Below are 19,378 nucleotides of genomic sequence, written 5' to 3'. Positions count from 1 at the left end.
AACATTTCCCCAAGCCAAAGGATAAGGGTTTCTGGTTTGAAGGTTCCCAAATCGTGGAACCCCTTTAGCTGCCTCTCTGACTTCCTCACAGGCCCTCTACTCCTCCTCCCTTCTTTCTAGCATCAGTGCGGGCATAATGTATTGTAATAATTATGTAACAATTTTGATATTTTTCTTTATAATGCCTATTACAATTGTTTTTTTAAATAATATTTGTTACATTTGTAACTAATTTTGTATATGTGTTTGTCTGTTTCCTTACCAGGCTAAAAACTTTTAGAGTGGGATTATATATATGTATTTTAAATTAATTTACCTTCTATATGGGCACACCTCTTGCAGTACCTAGCCTAGTATAGTAGGGGGCGCAATAAATATTTTTAGAATGTAATCTGCGGGAGGTGTGGCACATTCATGAAAGGCATGAATAAATGAAGCCAGATGGCTTTGCAATAGTAAGTTGCAGCTCGCTTTTGGCTGAGTACTGTGATGATGGGAAGTTGCTGCAACTCATCTGTGTGTTGCCACACAGCAATATGGACCTCTAGTAACAGGGTTTTCAGGAGAATTGAGAAACCCAGTAGGCCCAGATGCAACAGGGCTTAGTTGAGCTGAAGCGAGGTTGATGGAGCTAGACTGCCCAGGGTTGAGTTCTGTGTTCTAGGTACAAGTATACCTCCGAGATAATTGTGCTTTTGAATCCACACCACTGCAGTAGAGCAAATATTAAGTGTGCAATACCATTCTTTCTTTTTTAAAAAAAGTAATGCCGTAATTTACAAATACTTTATTGTTAAAACCAAAAAAAAAAAGGCTACTCATCATCTGAGCCTTCAGTGAGTCAATCTTTTGCTGGTGGTGGGTCTTGCCTTGATGTGGACCAAGGTAGTGGTTGCTGAGGGTTGGGGTGGCTTGGCAATTTCTTAAAATAAGACAAGAGTGAAATTCACTGCATTGATCGAATCTGTATATCACGATGATGTTTGGTAGTATTTTACCCATGGTAGAACTTCTTTAAAATTGGAGTCAGTCCTCTAAAACCCTGCCATTTCTTTATCAACTAGGTTTATGTAATATTCGAAATCATTTACTGTCATTTCAACAATGTTCACATCATCTTCATCACTTCTCAAGAAACCACTTTCTTCATGCATTCATAAGGAAGAACCTCCTTATCTGTTCAAGTTTTATCATGAGATTGCAGAAATTCAGCCATATCTTTAGGCCCCCCTTCTAATTCTAGTTTTCTGCTATTTCTACCGCATCTACAATTACTTCCTCCAATAAAGTCTTAAACCCCTCAAAGTCATCTGTGATGGTTAGAATCAACTTCTTTCAAACTCCTGTTTATGTTGCCTTTTTTTTTTTTTTGAGACAGAGTCTTGCTGTGTTGCCCACGCTGGAGGGCAGTGGCGCAATCTTGGCTCACTGCAATTGCCTCCTCCCAGGTTCAAGCGATTCTCCTGCCTCAGCCTCCCAAGTAGTTAGGACTACAGGTGCCTACCACCACACCCGGCTAATTTTGTTGTTGTTGTTGTTGTTTTAGTAGAGATGGGGTTTCACTATGTTGGCCAGGCTAGTCTTGAACTCCTGACCTCGCGATCCGCCCACCTCGGCCTCCCAAAGTGCTGGGATTACAGGCATGAGTCACCGCGCCCAGCCCATGTTGCTATTTTAACCTCCTCCCATGAATCACGAATGTTGTTAATGTCATCTAGAATGGTGAATCCTTTCCAGAAGGTTTTCAAGCTACTTTGCCCAGATCCTTCAGAGGAATCACTATCTATGGCAGCTATATCCTTACAAAATGTATTTCTTAAATAATAAGACTTGAAGTCCAAATGACTCCTTGATCCACAGTCTGCTGTATTAGTCCATTCTCACACTGCTATATAGAAACTGAGACTGGGTAATTTAAAAGGAAAGAGGTTTAATTGACTCAACAGTTCTGCATGGCTGGGAAAGTCTCAGGAAACTTACAATCATGGTGAAAGGTGAAGGGAAAGCATGGCATGTCTTACATGGCAGCAGGAGAGAGGTGAGAGTGCAGGAAAAATTGCCGTTTTTAAAACCATCAGGTCTCGTGAGAACTCCCTCACTATCACAAGAACAGCATGGGGGAACTACCCCCATGATCCAGTTACCTCCTACCAGTTCCCACCCTCAAAACATGGGGATTACAATTCCTGTTGAGATTTGGGTGGGGACACAGCCAAACCATATCAGCTGCAGAGTGGGCATTGTATTAGGCAGGCAGGAAAACACTCATCTTCTGGTACATCTTCCTCTTAGCTTTTGGATGACAGGAGTATTGTAAATGAGAAGTAATATTTTTAAAGAAATCTTTTCTTCTGAGCAGTAGGTCTCGACAGTGGGCTTAAAATATTCAGTAAACCATACTATAAACAGATGCGCTGTCATCCAGGCTTTATTCTTCCATTTATAAAGCACAGGCAGAGTGGATTTAGCATCATTCTTAAGGGCCCTAGGATTTTCAGAATGGGAAATAAGTGTTGGCTTCAACTTAAAATCACCAGCTACATTAGCCCCTAGTGAGAGTCAGCCTGTCTTCTGAAGCTTTGAAGCCAAGCATTGACTTCACCTCTAGCTGTCGAAGTCCTAGATGGCATCTTCTAATTTCTTCTTCATTGTGTCATTTAGTGTAGCCACATTAATCAGTGATCTTAGCTAGGTCTTTTGGACAACTTGGTATGGCTTCTCCACCGGCACTTGCTGCTTCATCTTGCACTTCTATGCTATGGAGATGGCTTTTTTCCTTCAACCTTATGAACCAACCTCTGCTAGCTTCAGACTTTTTTTTCTGTAGCTTCCTTACCTCAATTTATAGAATTGAAGATGGGCTTGCTCTGGATTAGTCTTTGGTAAGGGAATGTTGTTACTGTTTGATCTATCCAGACCACCAAAACCTCAGTGTTGACAATAAGGCTGTTCTGCTTTCTTATCATTTGTGTATTCAGTGGAGTAAAATTTGTATTTCCTTCAGTAACTTTTCCTTTGCATTCACAACGAGGCTTTTTGGCACAAGAAGCCTAGCTTTTGGCTTCTTTCAGCTTTCGACATGCTTTCTTCTCTAGGCTTAATCATTTCTGGCTTTTGATTTAAAGTGAGAGGTATGGGAGTGTTTGTTTCACTTGAACACTTAACAGGCCGTTGTAGGGTTATTAGTTGACTTAATTTCAGTATTGTTGTGTCTGGGAATAGGGAGGCCTTAGGAGAATGGGGAGAGATGAGGCAGCAGCGGGTTGGTGGAGCAGTTAGAATACACACATGTATCAACTAAATTCGCTCTCTTACATGGGTGCCACTTGTGGCACCCCAAGACAGTTATAATAGAAATATCAAATATCATGAATCAGCATCACAAAAATAATAATAATGAAAAAGTTTGAAATAATTGTGAGCATTACCAAGATGTAACACATTTAGTAAAGTGGGCATGTGCTGTTGGAAAAATGATGCCCATAGACTTGCTTGATGCAGGGTTGCCACAAACCCTTTAATTTGTTTTTTGTTGTTGTTGTTTTGTTTTTTAAAAAAGGCAGTTGGACGGATTGTCAATTTCTATGATTGTTGGGGAAGGCAAATTATACAGGGCCAGGGAAGATGGTACAGGTTGAATATCCCTAATCTGAAAATCTGAAATTCGATATGCTCCCAAATACTCAGCTTTTTTGAGGGCCAATATGATGTTCAAAGGAAACTTGTTGGAGCATTGCAGATTTTGTATTTTCTGATTTGGGATGCTCAACCAGTGAGTATAATGCAAATATTCCAAAATCTGAAAAATAAATCTGAAACTCTTCTGGTCCTAAACATTTAAGTAAGGGATACTGACTCAGAGAAGAGGGCAGAAAGGACCAGAGTGGTTATTCAACAGGTTAGTAGATTGAACCAGCACAAGATAAAGCAAGCATGTGTTGGAATGTCTAATATAAATTTTTTCGCTAGGACCAGTTGGAATATCCGATTGTGTCTTCTTCGTTCGGTAAATCGGATTGAGCAACTGTCTTCATAGTACTGAAAATAGTAGAAACAGTGAGATCTGCTTGTTGGGTCTTCACTGGTATTCTTAGTATAGGCTTCAATCTTAATAAATGTGAGTTTCTTAAGACATTGTGTCAAGTAACTCATTTCACTGATTTACTTGTTATTGGTATGTAAATATTGTACTTATTTTTGAGGTATATGTGATACCTGAATACAATATGTGATGATCAAATCAGGGTAATTAGGATATCACCTCAAACATTTTTCTTTCCTTTGTGTTGGGAACATTACAATTCTCATTTTAAAATGTACAATAAATTATTAACTGATTTTCTTGCTGTACTAACCAATACTAGAACTTATTCCTTCTAACTATATTTTTGTACTCCTTAACCTACTTCTCTTTATCCCCTGTACCCTTTCCCTTCCCAGCCTCTGGTAACCACCACTCTACTCTGTACTTCCATGGGATTCACTTTTTTTAAGCTCCTAACTGTGAATGAGAACATGCCATATTTGTCTTTTTGTACCTGGCCTATTTCACTTAAGGTAATGACCTCTGGTTCCATTCATGTTGCTGTAGCTGACAAGATTTCGTTCTTCTGTTGCTGAATAATATTCCGTTGTGTATATATACCACATTGTCCATGTGGATTCCATATCTTGGCTGTTGTGAATAGTGCTGTAATAAGAATGGGGATGCAGATACCATTTCAATATACTGATTTCCTTTCTTTTGAATATGTATTCAGTATTGGGAGTGCTGGATCGTATATTTTATTTTTGATTTTTTGAGAGACTTCCACACTGTTTTACATAATGGCTATACAGCTTTACATTCCTACCAACAGAGTGTGTAAGCGTTCCTCTTTCTCTGCATCCTTGCCAGCACTTGTTATTTTTTGTCTTTTTTGTAATAGGTATTATAACTGAGGTGAGTTGGTATCTCATTGTGATTTTAATTTGTATTTTCCTGATGATAGTGGTGTTGAGCATTTTTTCCATATATACCTGTTGGCCTTTTGTATGTCTTCTAGTGAGAAATGTCTGTTCAGATCTTGTGCCCATTTTTAAAACAGGATTATTTGTAATTTTGAGGTTTTTTTTAGAGACAGGATCTGGTATGTTATGTCTTCATTCTCATTGGTTTCAAATAACTTACTTATTTCTGTCTTCATTTCTTATTTACCCAGTAGTCGTTCAGGAAGAGCAGGTTGTTCAGTTTCCATGTAGTTGTGAGGTTTTGAGTGAGTTTCTTAATTCTGAGTTCTAATTTGATTGCACTGTGGTCTGAGAGACTCTTTGGTATGATTTCCATTCTTTTGCATTTGCTGAGGAGTGTTTTACTTCCAATTATGTAGTCAGTTTTAGAGTAAGTGTGATATGGTGCTGAGAAGAATGTGTATTCTGTTAATCTGGGGTGGAGAGTTCTGTAGATGTCTATTAGGTCCACTTGGTCCAGAGCTGAGTTCAAGTCCTGAATGTCCTTATTGATCTTCTGTCTTGTTGATTTTGTCTTATATTGACAGTGGGGTGTTAAGGTCTCCCGCTATTATTATGTGGAAGTCTAAATCTCTTTGTAGGTCTCTAAGAGCTTTATGAATCTGGGTGTTCCTGTATTGGGTGCATATATATTTAGGATAGCTAGCTCTTCTTGTTGCATTGATCTCTTTACCATTGTGTAATGCCCTTCTTTGTCTTTTTTGATCTTTGTTGGTTTAAAGTCTGTTTTATTAGAGACTAGGATTGCAACCTCTGCTTTTTTTTTTTTTTTTTTTTTTTTGCTTTCCATTTGCTTGGTAAATATTCCTCCATCCCTTTATTTTGAGCCTGTGTGTGTCTTTGCACGTGAGATGGGTCTCCCAAATACAGCACACCAATGAGTCTTGACTCTTTATCCAGTTTGCCAGTCTGTGTCTTTTAATTGGGACATTTAGCCCATTTACATTTAAGGTTAATCTGGGACACAGCTAAAGCAGTGTTCAGAGGGAAATTTATAGCACTAAATGTCCATAGGAGAAAGCAGGAAAGATCTAAAATTGACACACTAACATGACAATTAAAAGAACTAGAGAAGGAAGAGCATACAAATTCAAAAGCTAGCAGAAGACAAGAAATAACTAAGATTAGAGCAGAACTGAAGGAGATAGAGGCACAAAAAACCCTTCAAAAATCAGTGAATCCAGGAGCTGGTTTTTTGAAAAGATTAACAAGATAGACTGCTAGCCAGATGAATAAACAAGAAAAGAGAGAAAATCAAAGAGACACAATAAAAAATGATAAAGGGGATATCACCACTGATCCCATAGAAATACAAACTACCATCAGAGAATACTATAAACACTTGTATACAAATGAACTGGAAAACCTAGAAGAAATGGATAAATTCCTGGACACACACACCCTCCCAAGATGAAGTCGAATTCCTGAATAGACCAATAACAAGTTCTGAAATTGAGGCAGTAATTAGTAGCCTACCAACCAAAAAAAAGCCCAGGACCAGACAGATTCACAGCTGAATTCTACCAGAGGTACAAAGAGGAGCTGGTACAATTCCTTTTGAAACTATTCCAAACAATGGAAAAAGAGGGACTCTTCCCTAACTCATTTTATGAGGCCAGTATCATCCTGATACCCAAACCTGGCAGACACACAAGAAAAAAAGAAAATTTCCTCGATGAACATCAGTGCGAAAATCCTCAATAAAGTGCTGGCAAACTGAATCCAGCAGCACATCAAAAAGCTTATCCACCATGATCAAGTCAGCTTCATCCCTGGGATGCAAGACTTGTTCAGCATACGCAAATCAATAAACATAATCCATAACATAAACAGAACCAATGGCAAAAACCACATGATTATCTCAATAGATGCAGAAAATGCCTTCAATAAAATTCAACACCCCTTCATGCCAAAACTCTCAATAAACTAGTTATTGATGGGACATATCTCAAAATAATAAGAGCTATTTATGACAAACCCACGGCTAATGTCACTGAATGGGCAAAAGCTGGATGCATCCCCTTTGAAAACCGGCACAAAACAAGGATGCCCTCTCTCACCACTCATATTCAACAAAGTATTGGAAGTTCTGGCCAGGGCAGTCAGGCTAGAGAAAGAAAGAAAGGGTATTCAGATAGGAAGAGAGGAAGTCAGATTGTCTCTGCAGATGACATGATTGTGTATTTAAAAAACCCCATCATCTCAACCCAAAATCTCCTTAAGCTGATAAGCAACTTCAGCAAAGTCTCAGGATACAAACTCAGTGTGCAAAAATTACAAGCATTCCTATACACCGATAATAGACAAACAGCCAAATCATGAGTGAACTCCCATTCACAATTGCTACAAAGAGAATAAAATACCTAGGAATCCAACTTACAAGGGATGTGAAGAACCTCTTCAAGGAGAACTACAAACCGCTGCTCAAGGAAATAAGAGAGGATACATACAAATGGAAAAACATTCCATGTTCATGGATAGGAAGAATCAATATCGTGAAAATGGCCATACGGCCCATAGTAATTTATAGATTAGATGCTATCCCCATCAAGCTCCCATTGACTTTCTTCACAGAATTAGAAAAACCTATTTTAAATTTCATATGGAACCAAAAAAGAGCCTGCATAGCTAAGACAATCCTAAGCAAAAAGAACAAAGCTGGAGGCATCATGCCAACTGACTTCAAACTATACTACAAGGCTACAGTATACCACACAGTATGGTAGTGGTACCAAAACAGATATCATGGTACTGGTACCAAAACAGATAGACCAGTGGAACAGAGGCCTCAGAAATAACACCATACATCTACAACCGTCTGATCTTTGACAAACCTGACAAAAACAAGCAATGGGGGAAAGATTTCCCTATTTAATAAATGGTGTTGAGAAAACTGGCTAGACATATGTAGAAAATTGAAACTGGATCCCTTCCTTACATCTTATACAAAAATTAAATCAAGATGGATTAAAGACATAAATGTAAGACCTAAAACCATAAAAACCCTAGAAGAAAACCTAGGCAATACCATTCAGGACATAGGCATGGGCAAAAACTTCATGACTAAAACACCAAAAGCAATGGCAACAAAAGCCAGATTGACAGATGACGTCTAATTAAACTAAGAGCTTCTGCATGGCAAAAACAAACCAAAAAAGCTATCATCAGAGGGAACAGGCAACCTACAGAACAGGAGAAAATGTTTATAATCTGTCCATCTGACAAAGGACTAATATCCAGAATCTTCAAAGAACTTTAATTTACAAGAAAAAAACAATCCCATCAAAAAGTGGGTGAAGGATATGAACAGACACTTCTCAAGAAGACATTTATGTGGCCAATAAACATATGAAAAAAAGCTCATCATCACTGGTCATTAGAGACATGCAGTTCAAAACCGCAATGAAATACCATCTCATACCAGTTAGAATGGCGATCGTTAAAAATTCAGGAAACAACAGAAGCTGGAGAGGATGTGGAGAAATAGGAACGCGTTTGCACTGTTGGTGGGAGTGTAAATTAATTCAACCATTGTGGAAGACAGTGTAGCAATTCCTCAAGGATCTAGAACCAGAAATACCATTTGACCCAGCAATCCCATTATTGGGTATATACCCAAAGGATTATAAATCATTCTATAAAGACACATGCACACGTATGTTTATTGCAGCACTGTTCGCAATAGCAAAGACTTGGAACCAACCCAAGTGCCCATCAGTGATAGACTGGATAAAGAAAATGTGGTGGCCGGGCGGTGGCTCACGCCTGTAATCCAAGTACCTTGGGAGGCTGAGGCGGGTGGATCGCCTGAGGTCAGGAGTTCAAGACCAGCCCTGACCAACATGGCAAAACCCCATCTCTACTAAAAATACAAAAATTAGCCATGCGTGGTGGTGTGCGCCTGTAATCCCAGGTACCCAGGAGGCTGAGGCAGGAGAATCACTGGAACCCGGGGGCCAGAGACTGCAGTGAGCCAAGATTGTGCCGTTGTACTCCAGACTGGGTGACAGAGCAAGACTCCCATCTCAAAAAAAAAAAAAAAAAAGAAAAAAAAAAAAAGTGGCACATATACACCATGGAATACTATGTAGCCATAAAAAAGGATGAGTTCATGTCCTTTGCAGGGACATGGATAAAGCTGGAAACCATCATTCTCAGCAAACTAACACAGGAACAGAAAACCACTCATAAAGTGGGGGATGAACAGTGACAACACATGGACACAGGGAGGGGAACATCACACACCCAGGGCCTGTCACGGGGTCGGCGCGGGTAGGGGAGGGATAGCGTTACGAGAAATATTCCTAATGTAGACGACGGGTTGATGGGTGCAGCAAACCACCATGACATGTGTATACCTATATAACAAACCTGCACGTTCTGCACCTGTATCCCAGAACTTAAAAGTATTTTTTTTAAAAAAGCCAGATCTCGCTTTCTTGCCCAAGCTGGAGTTCATTGAGCATGATTTTAGTTCAATGTAACCTCCAGTTCCTTCTATTGAGTTTTCTGAGCTCTTCATAGATTCTGGTTATTAATCCATTGTCAGATGGGTAGTTGCAAATACTTTCTCCCATTCTGTTTGTTGCCTTTTTGCTTTGTTAATTGTGTCTTTTGCTGTGCAGAGGCTTTTTATCTTGATGTAATGCCATTTGTCTTTATTTTTGCTTTAGTTGTCTGTATTTTTGAGGTCTTATATTGAAAAATTCTTGTCGAGATCAGTGTCCAGAAGTGTTTCCCCAGTATTTTCTTATAGTAATTCCATAGTTTCAGGTCTTAGAGTTGAGTCTTTAATTCCATGTGGATTTGCTATTTTGTGTATGGTGAGAGAGAGAGAGAGATGTAATTTCATTGTCCTGCATACAGTTATCCAGTTTTCTCGGCACCAGGTATTAAAGGAACTATCATTTCCCCATTACATGAACTCGGAGGCTTTCTCAAAAATGAATTGGTTGTAAATGTATGGATTTATATTTGAGATCTCCAGAGTTTCATTGCTCTATGTGTTTTTATGCCAGTACCATGCTGATTTGGTTACTATAGCTTATTGTAACTTTTGAAGTCAGGTAGTGTAATGTCTCCAGCTGTGTTCTTTTTGCTCAGGATTGCTTTGGCTATTCAGGGTCTTTTGTGGTTCCATATAAATTTTAGGATTTTTTTTTTTCCTGTTTCTGTGAAGAATGTCATTGGTATTTTTATAGGGATAGCATTGAATCTGTAAATTGCTTTGGGTATTGTTGCCATTTTAACAATATTATTTCTTCCAATCCATGAACATGAAATATTTTTCAATTTTTTTGTGTGTGTCCTCTTCAGTTTCTTTCTCTTCTTTTCTCTTTTTGAGACAGTCTCACTTCATCACCCAGGCTGGAATTCAGTGGCACAATCTCGGCTCATTGCAACGCCCACCTCCCGGGTTCAAGCTATTCTCGTGGCTCAGCTTCTCAAGTAGCTGGGATTACAGGCATGTGACACCATGCCTGGCAAATTTTTGTAATTTTAGTAGAGTTGGGGTTTCACCATGTTGGCTAGGCTGGTTGTGAACTCCTGGCCTCTAGTGATGCGCCTGCCTTGACCTACCAAAGTGCTAGGATTAAGGCATGAGCCACCATACCGAGCCCCTCTTCAATTTCTTTCACCAATGTTTTATAGTTTTCCTTATATAGATAATTTACTTCTTTGGTTAAATTGACTCCTAGGTATTTGATATTTTTTGTAGCTGTTGTAAATGTGATTGCTTTCTTGATTTATTTTATACATTGTTCGTTGTTGATGTATATAAATGCTACTTATTTTCGTATGTTGATTTTGCATCCTGCTACTTTACTGAATTTATCAGTTCTAAAAGCTTTTTGGTGAAGTCTTTAGGTTTTTCTAAGTATAAGATCGTGTCATCTGTCAACAAGACTAATTTGACATCTTCCTTGTCAATTTAGATATCCTTTATTTCTCTTGCCTAATTGCTCTGGTCGGGACTTTCAGTACTGTGTTGAATAAAAGTGGTGAGAGTGGGCATCCTTGTATTGTTTCAGATCACAGAGGAAAGGCCTTCGCTTTTTCCCTCAGCTTGATGTTAGTTTGTGAATTTGTCGTATATGGCCTTCTATTATTTTGAGATACGTTCATTCTATACCCTGTTTTTTGGGAATTTTTATCATGAAGGGATGTTGAATTTTATCAAATGCTTTTTCTTCATCTATTGAGATGAGACCGTATGGTTTTTTCTCCTTTGTTCTGTTAATGTGATATATCACATTTATTGATTTGTATATGTTGAACTCTCCTTGCATCCCTGGGATGAATCCTACTTGATCATGGTAATTGATCTTTTGAACGTGTTGTTTAATTCAGTTTGCTAGTATTTCATTGAGGATATTTGTGTTTACGTTCATCAGTGATGTTGGCCTGTAGTTTTCTTTTTTTGTTGCATCCTTGTCTGGTTTTATTATCAAGGTAATACAGCCCTTGTAAAATGATTTTGGAAATATTCTTCCCTCTTCAATATTTTTGAGTAGAAGAGTTTGCAGTAGAATTGGTATTACTTCTTAAAATACTTTTTGTAAAATTCATCAGTGAAGCCATCAGGTTGTGGGCTTTTTTTTGATGGGAGACTCTCTATTACACCTTGTATCATTGACTCATTAATTGGCTTATTGAGGCTTTCTGTTTCTTCATGGTTCAATCTTGATAGGTTGTATGTGTCCAAGAATTTATCAGTTTCTTCCAGCTTTTCTAATTTGTTAGCAAATATTGTTCATCGTAGTCTCTTTAAGAGTCTTTGTATTTCTGCAATAATGGGTATAGTGGCTGAGTTTCAAGAAAACCAAGGGAATCTTGGTTAACTCTTTTTGGTTTATTTTTCTTTTGGTAATTGTCTTTTATTTCCTGGCCTAGAAAGTCCCTTAGCCAGAGTCAGAAGCCCACCTAGATTCAAGGGGAGGAAATACAGATTCCATGTATTAACAGAAAGTGTATCAAAGTCACATTGGAAAAAGGGCATATTAAACATTAAGTAATTTAATGTTAGCTGCTTTGTCTAGTAAAATTAATTTAGAAAATTTAGGTTAGCTTTTTATGAGAAAATAAAATCAAGTGTTATAGAAAAGACCAAAATGATTGAGAAGATAACTTTTATACCAGTTTAGTTTAAGGAGTCACTTTAACTAGAAATATTACCCAGATTCTTAAAGCTCTTCAAGTTAGGTCATAATTTCTTTTAATTTAGCTGTCTCAATTTGCTTTCCTTTGCTTATTCTCACTTATTCTAACAGCAAGCTACTCGTCTTTTTGACACCCTCCCTCCCTTTACAGCTTCAGCAAACATCTCAAGTTTTATTAAAGGGTAAGTGTACTTAAAGCATAATGAGGTGGTTCTCTTGGTGGGATCTTAACATGTACAGTAATTATAAATGAGGTAATTCTGGAGTAAAGAGTAGGGTGTTTATTATGTTCGTTGCATTTTTTCCCCCTTTTTTGTATGTGCTGCTTTATGTAGCATTACATCAGGTTGTGGGTTGAGCCTTGGAACTTAACTCCAGAGTTTATTAACACTTGTTTCTTCACATCTGGACTCGGAACTGCCCTATTTCTTCAAGAGAAGAAGAAAGAGTTAGGCACTGAGAACCCTTGATATGTTTCCTATGTTAATTAAAGGGAGAACTAAAGTTGTAGACAGCTGAGCAGCAATTATTGACATTCCATCTTCTCTCCCATTCCAGTCCGCATTTGGTCTCTTGCCTACAGTGATTTAAACTGGGCAGCCTGGCTGAGCTAGGACTCAGTAAAGTGCAGTCAGCAGACTAGTATTGGTGCTGGAACTGTTAACAGCTTAGGACAAGATAAGGAAATTTGGTGTAAGCATCTAGACACCTTACGGCAATTTGATAGTGATTTTATGTCGAAATTCTAATGACGGAAATTTTGTGTTTGGCTTAGGTATGTCTTTTTTTTAAAAAAACTTCATTTTTCTAGAAATTCCTTTTCATTGTATTTTACAAAAGAATTGGTCTGTGATAGGTTGGAAATTAAAACTGGTTCTTCATCACAGATGAGAAGGACTGGTCTAAGCCATGTAAAAACAGTTTTTGGTTTTAAAATCTTTTCATTTCTGCTTTGATAATTTATTGAAAAAGATATTCTGTAGTGTGCAAAAGTGGCAGATCTCTGAATAATTAATCTTGAAAAGTTTTTAAAAATGTAATTGGTCACAGAAACAGAAGGGCTACGATAACAAAGCCCTGTGAAAAGATTACCTTTCCATGGTGAGGGGGTGAAATACGTTCTTCATTTAGAGACAGACAAAGAATTGGCAGCCCCAGCTGTTCAACTTTAGCCAAGGATCAGAAACAAATACAGAACCACACAAACAACACAGGGAAGTCTGTTAATTGGTAGAAACAGAATAGTCATTGTAGCAGAAAGCAGTCTTGAAACTTGTCATTCTGTAGTTGAGGCCATTTTTTTGAACTGACCAACCCGTGATGAGTGCCCAAAGAGGTGACCCAGATGCCAGGATCTCAGAACCCTCAAGACCAACAAAAAGACAAACATGAAGACATGTGAATGCCACCAACAGGGTACTTGGGAGGATAACAGCATGAGGCACAGACCTTCCCGGAGAGAGTTGAAGAAGGCCTGATGGCAAATATATTGCCTATTTGAGAATTTATAGCACAGATCAGATTTTGACAAGCAGATAAAACATTAAAGTATAAAACAAAATAGCATTCTTTTTTTATTTTTATTTTTTCTTTTGCTAAGTTCTGAAAGGATAGGAGCAAAATCACATTCTATAGTGGAAAACTGCTTCATTCTGGTAACATTGCAACAGAGGTTTATCTTGTAAAAAATGTTTTGGCCTAGTTTTTGAAGATAAATGATAGTTTTATTTGTTCTTTCCTAACCTTTATGTTTTACTACCCCACCCTTTTTTTGGGGGTGTGGGGCAGCTATGGTACTTGGCAGTGACTTCTAAAACAATGCTGTACGCAAGTGGTAATGGTGGGCATCCATGTCTTATGTCCAGTTTGGGGAGGGGAAATTTTTTTCGTACTAGAACAATGCTGTACGCAAGTGGTAACAGTGGGCATCCATGTCTTATTTCCAGTTTGAGGAGGGGAAATTTTTTCCCACTAGTATTTACATTTCATATAGATACTCTTCATCAGATGTACGAAATCTCATCCTATTTCTAGTTTGCTACGAGTTTTTATCATGAGTGGTTGGTAAACTTTATCATATGTGTTTTCTGCATGTATCAAGGTAACTGGCTGTTCTTTCTGAAAATGTGGTAAATTACACTGATTGCTTTTTGAATGAATACCTTTCTTTTATTCCTAGAGTAAACTTTTGGTCATGACATGTTATTCCTTTAAAATATTGCTGGATTAAGTATGCAAATTGTTAAGATTTTTGCATCTGTGTTTATAAGAAAGGTAGACTTATATCATTTCTCATCCTGTTCTGTCAGGTTTTGATATCACTGTTCTGCAGGTGTCATAAAACAAGTTGGGAAATGTTCTGTATCTGTTTTCTGGAAGAATTTGTGTAAGATTAACATTTCTTAATTTGTTGAAAGAATTAAAATGTTCCTTTGTGGGGAGGATTTTAGATGGACTATTTTAAATAGAACAGTCTAGTTTCATTTTATATTGTTTCATTTTGCTATGTTGTGTTTTGCAAGGAATTGTGCTTATCTAAATTTTCAAATTCATTGGCATAAAGTTATTAATAATCCCTTATTGTATTACTCATTATCTCTTACCTCTTATTATCTTCTCCATTATTGATGTTGCTAGTTTCTCCTGACTCATTTTATCTTTGATCAGTCTTTCGAGAGGTGTATCAGTTTTGTTTTTTAGAAGAGTAACTTTTGATTTTGTTTTGCTTTTAAGTTGTCCTTTTAAATATGCATTCTTCTTTTAATTAAAAAATTTTCATTGGTACATAGTGGGTATATATATAAATTTATGGGGTACATGAGATGTGTTCATATAGGCATACAGTGCATCATAATCACATCAGGCTAAATGGGGTATCCATCACCTCAAACATTTCTCATTTTTTTGGTGTTACAAACATTCTAATTATACTCTTAGTTATTTTTAAATGTACATTTTTGTTGGCTGTAATCCCTAGTTGTGCTACCAAATGCTAGATGTTATGCATTCTCTTTTTCTGTAAATTAACCATCCTCCCTTCACAGATGTATATTCTTAGAGATACTCAACTATCACTTCTAATACATGAATTTAAATATGTAATTTTTTTTTTTTTTTTTTTTTAAAGGAGACAGGGTTGTGCTCTGTTGCCCAGGCTGGAGTGCAGTGATACAGTCATAACTTAAGCTCTGGGGCTTAAGCAGTCCTCCTGCCTCAGCCTCCCAAGGAGCTGGGACTATAGGCACACACCACCATGCCCAGCTAATTTTAGAATTATTTTGTAGGGATCTCACTGTGTTGCCCAGGCAGGTCTTGAACTTCTGGCCTCAAGCTGTCCTCCCATCTCAGCCTCCAAAAGTGCTGGGATTACAGGCATGATTCCCTGTGTCCTGCCAAACATATAGATTTTACTCTAAGCATAGCTATGTCTACTTTCACAGTTTTGATATTTCTTTTCAGTGCATTATTTAATTCAAAATACTTTTGAGTCTCTTTTCGACTTAAAGGGTTACTTGAAATACACTGCTTAATTTCCTGACAATGGAACATTTTCTAGTTATTTTGTAATTGTTGTCTAGCCTAATGCTAGACACAGAATATACTTTGAATAATTTTAGTCCCTTGATATTTATTGAATCTTGCTCTTTCACTCAGCATATGGGCAACTTTAGAAAATATTTCTTGTGTACTTGCAAAGATTATGTATTATCCTATTAGATATAGTGTCAGTTAGATCAGATTTGTTCATCGTGCTCTTCAGATCTTCTATAGGGTACCAAAAGTTATAAGGGTGTATTCATGTATACTCAGAAGTGCCACCCCATTCCTGCACTTTCCATCTTGGTCACACCTCTCCCATGTGTAACCAATCTCACTGGACTCCCATTTCTACTTTATGGAGTTATTTTGCACATATGAGCAGACACATTTGTATTTTCCTATTTTCCCCATTTTATTCAAAAGGTATGCTGTGGCTGTGATTTGCACTTTGGGTTTTTAACTTAATAAATCCTGGAAATCATACTTAGTCAATTATAGGGCTCTTCTTTCCTTTCCCCCCGCCCCCAACAGATTCATAGTACTCCATTATGGGAATGTACCATAGTTTATTCCATTAGTCTCCCATGAATGGGCATTTAGGTGTTCCCTAATACTTTGCAAGGCTGCAGTGAATAACCTTATGCATATGTATTTTCATGTTGTTGTTAAACATATCTCTTCACTTGGGATGATTATAACAAAATACATAAACTGGGTGGCTTATAAACAACAGAAACTTATTTCTCACTGGTCTAGAGGCTGGAAGTCCTAGATAAGCGTGACAGTATGGTGGAGTTCTGGTGAGGGCCCTTTTTTCCGGGTTTCAGACTGTGGACTTAGATGCTCAGGCATATCTCTGGAGAGCAGAGACAGGAAGCATGCTCTTGGACTTTCACAAGGACACTAATCCCATTCATGAGGGCCTCACCATTATGACCTCATCTAGTCCACATTGCCTCCAAAAGACCCTACCTTGTAATAGCATCACATTGGGGAGTATGGTCTCAACTTACTAATTTTGGGAGCACACAAATGTTTAGTTTGTAACAGTGTATCTTTTCATAAATTTCTAGAAGTGGAATTGCTGGATCAGAAGGCACATGTAGTTTTGTTATTGTCAAATTCCTCTTTATCCATATGATAGAAAATTCACATTCCCATGAGTAGTGTATGAGAGTTCCTGTTTCCCCGCATCCTTACCAACGGACAGGGTACTGCTGTGACCTTTTTAAAAAATCGACAGTTGTTTATGTATTTGTATTTTCACAGAGGTAAAATTCCCATAACATAAAATTTACCATTTTAACAACTTCAAAGTGTACAATTGAGTGTTTTTTAGTATATTCAACCATCACCATGATCAAAATTCAAACCATTTCTCTCATCCCCAAAAGAAACTCCTTACCTATTAGCAGTCATTCCCAACTCTGCCCTACCCCTAGCCACTGGCAGCTGGTAATCTTTCTTCTCTATAGATTTGTGTATTCCTTCATATAAGTGGAATCACAATTTGTGATCTTTCATGTCTGATTCCTTTGTAGTATAATGTTCTCAAGGTTGCTCCGTGCTGTAGCATGTATCAGTGCTTCATTTCTTTTTTTGCTGAACAATATTTCATTGTTGGGTATACCACATTTTGTTAATCTGTTTATCCAGTGAAAGGTGTGGATATTTGGGTTATTTTCACTTTTCAGTGTTGTGGGTAATGCTGCTGTGAACATTCACATGTGAGGGTGTTTCATTTTGTTTTATCTCAGGGTCTCTCTCTGTCACCTAAGCTGGAGTGCAGTGGCATGATTACAGCTCACTGCAGCCTCGACCTCCTGGGCTCAAGCAAGCCTCGGCCTCCCAAGTAGCTGGGACTACAGGCACATGCCACCATGCCCAGTTAATTTTTGTGGTTTTTGTAGAGATGGGGTTTTGCCATGTTGCCCAGGCTGGTCTTGAACTCCTGAGCTCAAGCAGTCCACCTGCCTGAGTCTCCCAAAGTGCTGGGATTACAGGCATGAGCCAGTATGCCCAGCCGTGAGTTTTTATTTGGACATACATTTTCAGTTCTTTTGGGCGTATGTCTACCTAGAAATGGAATGGTAGGTTCACATGGTAACTCCGTGTTTAACCTTTTGAGGAGCTGCCAAACTATTTTCATAGCAGTTGCACCATTGTATACTCTTCCAGCAATGTAGGAAGGTGCCAGTTTCTTCACATCCTTGCTTACACTTGGTATATCTTTTTAATTAATTGGATTGTCTTTTGCATTCTTTTCTATCATTTCCCCCCTCATTTTAAAAGAATTTCTGTATATATATAGGGTATTAGCTTATTTCTGTGATATATGGTACATGTGTTTTTCTTTTGTGTTTTTGGCATCTTTTGACTTGGTTTATGGTTTTCCTTTTACTGTGCTGTCATATCATTTTTTTTTTTTAACTAATTGGAAAGTGATTTGGATGAAAAGATGTTATTTGTGCTTTGTTTGATACCAACAGAGGGTTGGCCCTTTTCTTTGCTGGGCAGATAGTGGGGAGCTGACAGGGTCTGGCTCTGTCCCCCAGGCTGGAGAGCAGTGGCACGATCTCGGCTCATTGTAGCGTTCCCCTACTGGGTTCAAGTGATCCTCCCACCTCAGCCTCCCAAGTAGCTGGGACCACAGGCTTGCGCCACAACTCCTGGCTCTTTATTGTATTTTTTTGTAGAGATGGGGTTTTGCCAAGGTGGCTAGGTTGGTCTTGAACTTTTGAGCTCAAGCAGTCTGCCTGCCTCAGCCTCCCAAAGTGTTGGGATTATAGGCATGAGCATCTGTGCCTGGCTGGATCTGTGGTTTTGTGTTTGTGTGTGTGTTTGTTTTGAGACAGTCTTACTCTGTGGTCCAGGCTGACGTGCAGCAATGTAGTCAGAGCTCACTATAGCCTCAACCTCCTGGGCTCAAGCTGTCCTCCCACCTTAGCCTCCTGAGTAGCTGGGACTACAGGAACACACTACCATGCCCAAGCTAATTTTTGTATTTTTTAGTAGAGACAAGGTCTTGTCATGTTGCCCAGGCTGGTCTCAAACTCCTGGGTTCACGCAGTCTTCCCGCCTCAGCCTTCCAAAGGGCTGGGATTACAGGCATGAGCAGCCATACCTGGCCTGCCATGATGGATCTGAGCAGGTATTGTACTCCAGGTTTACAAAGTTCCCTTTGCTTCTGCACCAGCTGTTCTCATTGCAAGCCTGGGAATGTCCTGATACTATTCTGGTTTATTCCTGAGGTCTTACTCCTGTTTTCTAAATGCTTTCACTGTTTTGAGAGGCTCCTTCTCAGCTCAGGTTCAGGATTCAGTAACTGTCTTCAGGAGACAACCCGCAGAGTGTTTGACACAGTCTCCACCCTTCCTTCTCACCAGAATCCAAGATTTGATCTCTTGCTGCCAAAAGCTCTGCTGGTTTCTCTCCCATTAGTAGACTTTTCCTGGCCCTTCAAGCTCTGAAGGGCTCAGAATTGGCAAATGCCCTGTGGGAAAAAGCAGCCAGTTGTTAAGTATCATTTCCCGTCTTCGTCTGTGTCACTCATTGTCTTGGTTGCCTCAGAATGTCTTCGTCTTGAGCCCTTCAAACATTGTTTGGGTTAAAAAGATTTTTAATCTGGATTTTCGTTTTTCTCAGTGGGCGTTCAGGCTTGTGCAGGC

At 38.6% G+C, this 19,378-nt stretch overlaps 1 protein-coding gene across 50 annotated transcripts in view; it reads left to right on the top strand.

Moving 5' to 3' along the window:
- Nucleotides 1-19,378, top strand: part of PTK2 (protein tyrosine kinase 2) — a 356,961-nt gene that overhangs the window by 91,165 nt on the left and 246,418 nt on the right. The gene's annotated exons all lie outside the window — the stretch shown is intronic.

The sequence above is a fragment of the Macaca fascicularis genome, chromosome 8 (assembly GCF_037993035.2).
Source record: "Macaca fascicularis isolate 582-1 chromosome 8, T2T-MFA8v1.1".
NCBI lineage: Eukaryota > Metazoa > Chordata > Mammalia > Primates > Cercopithecidae > Macaca > Macaca fascicularis.
Note: the sequence above shows the minus strand (reverse complement) of the source record. Positions and strands in the feature narration are given on the sequence as shown.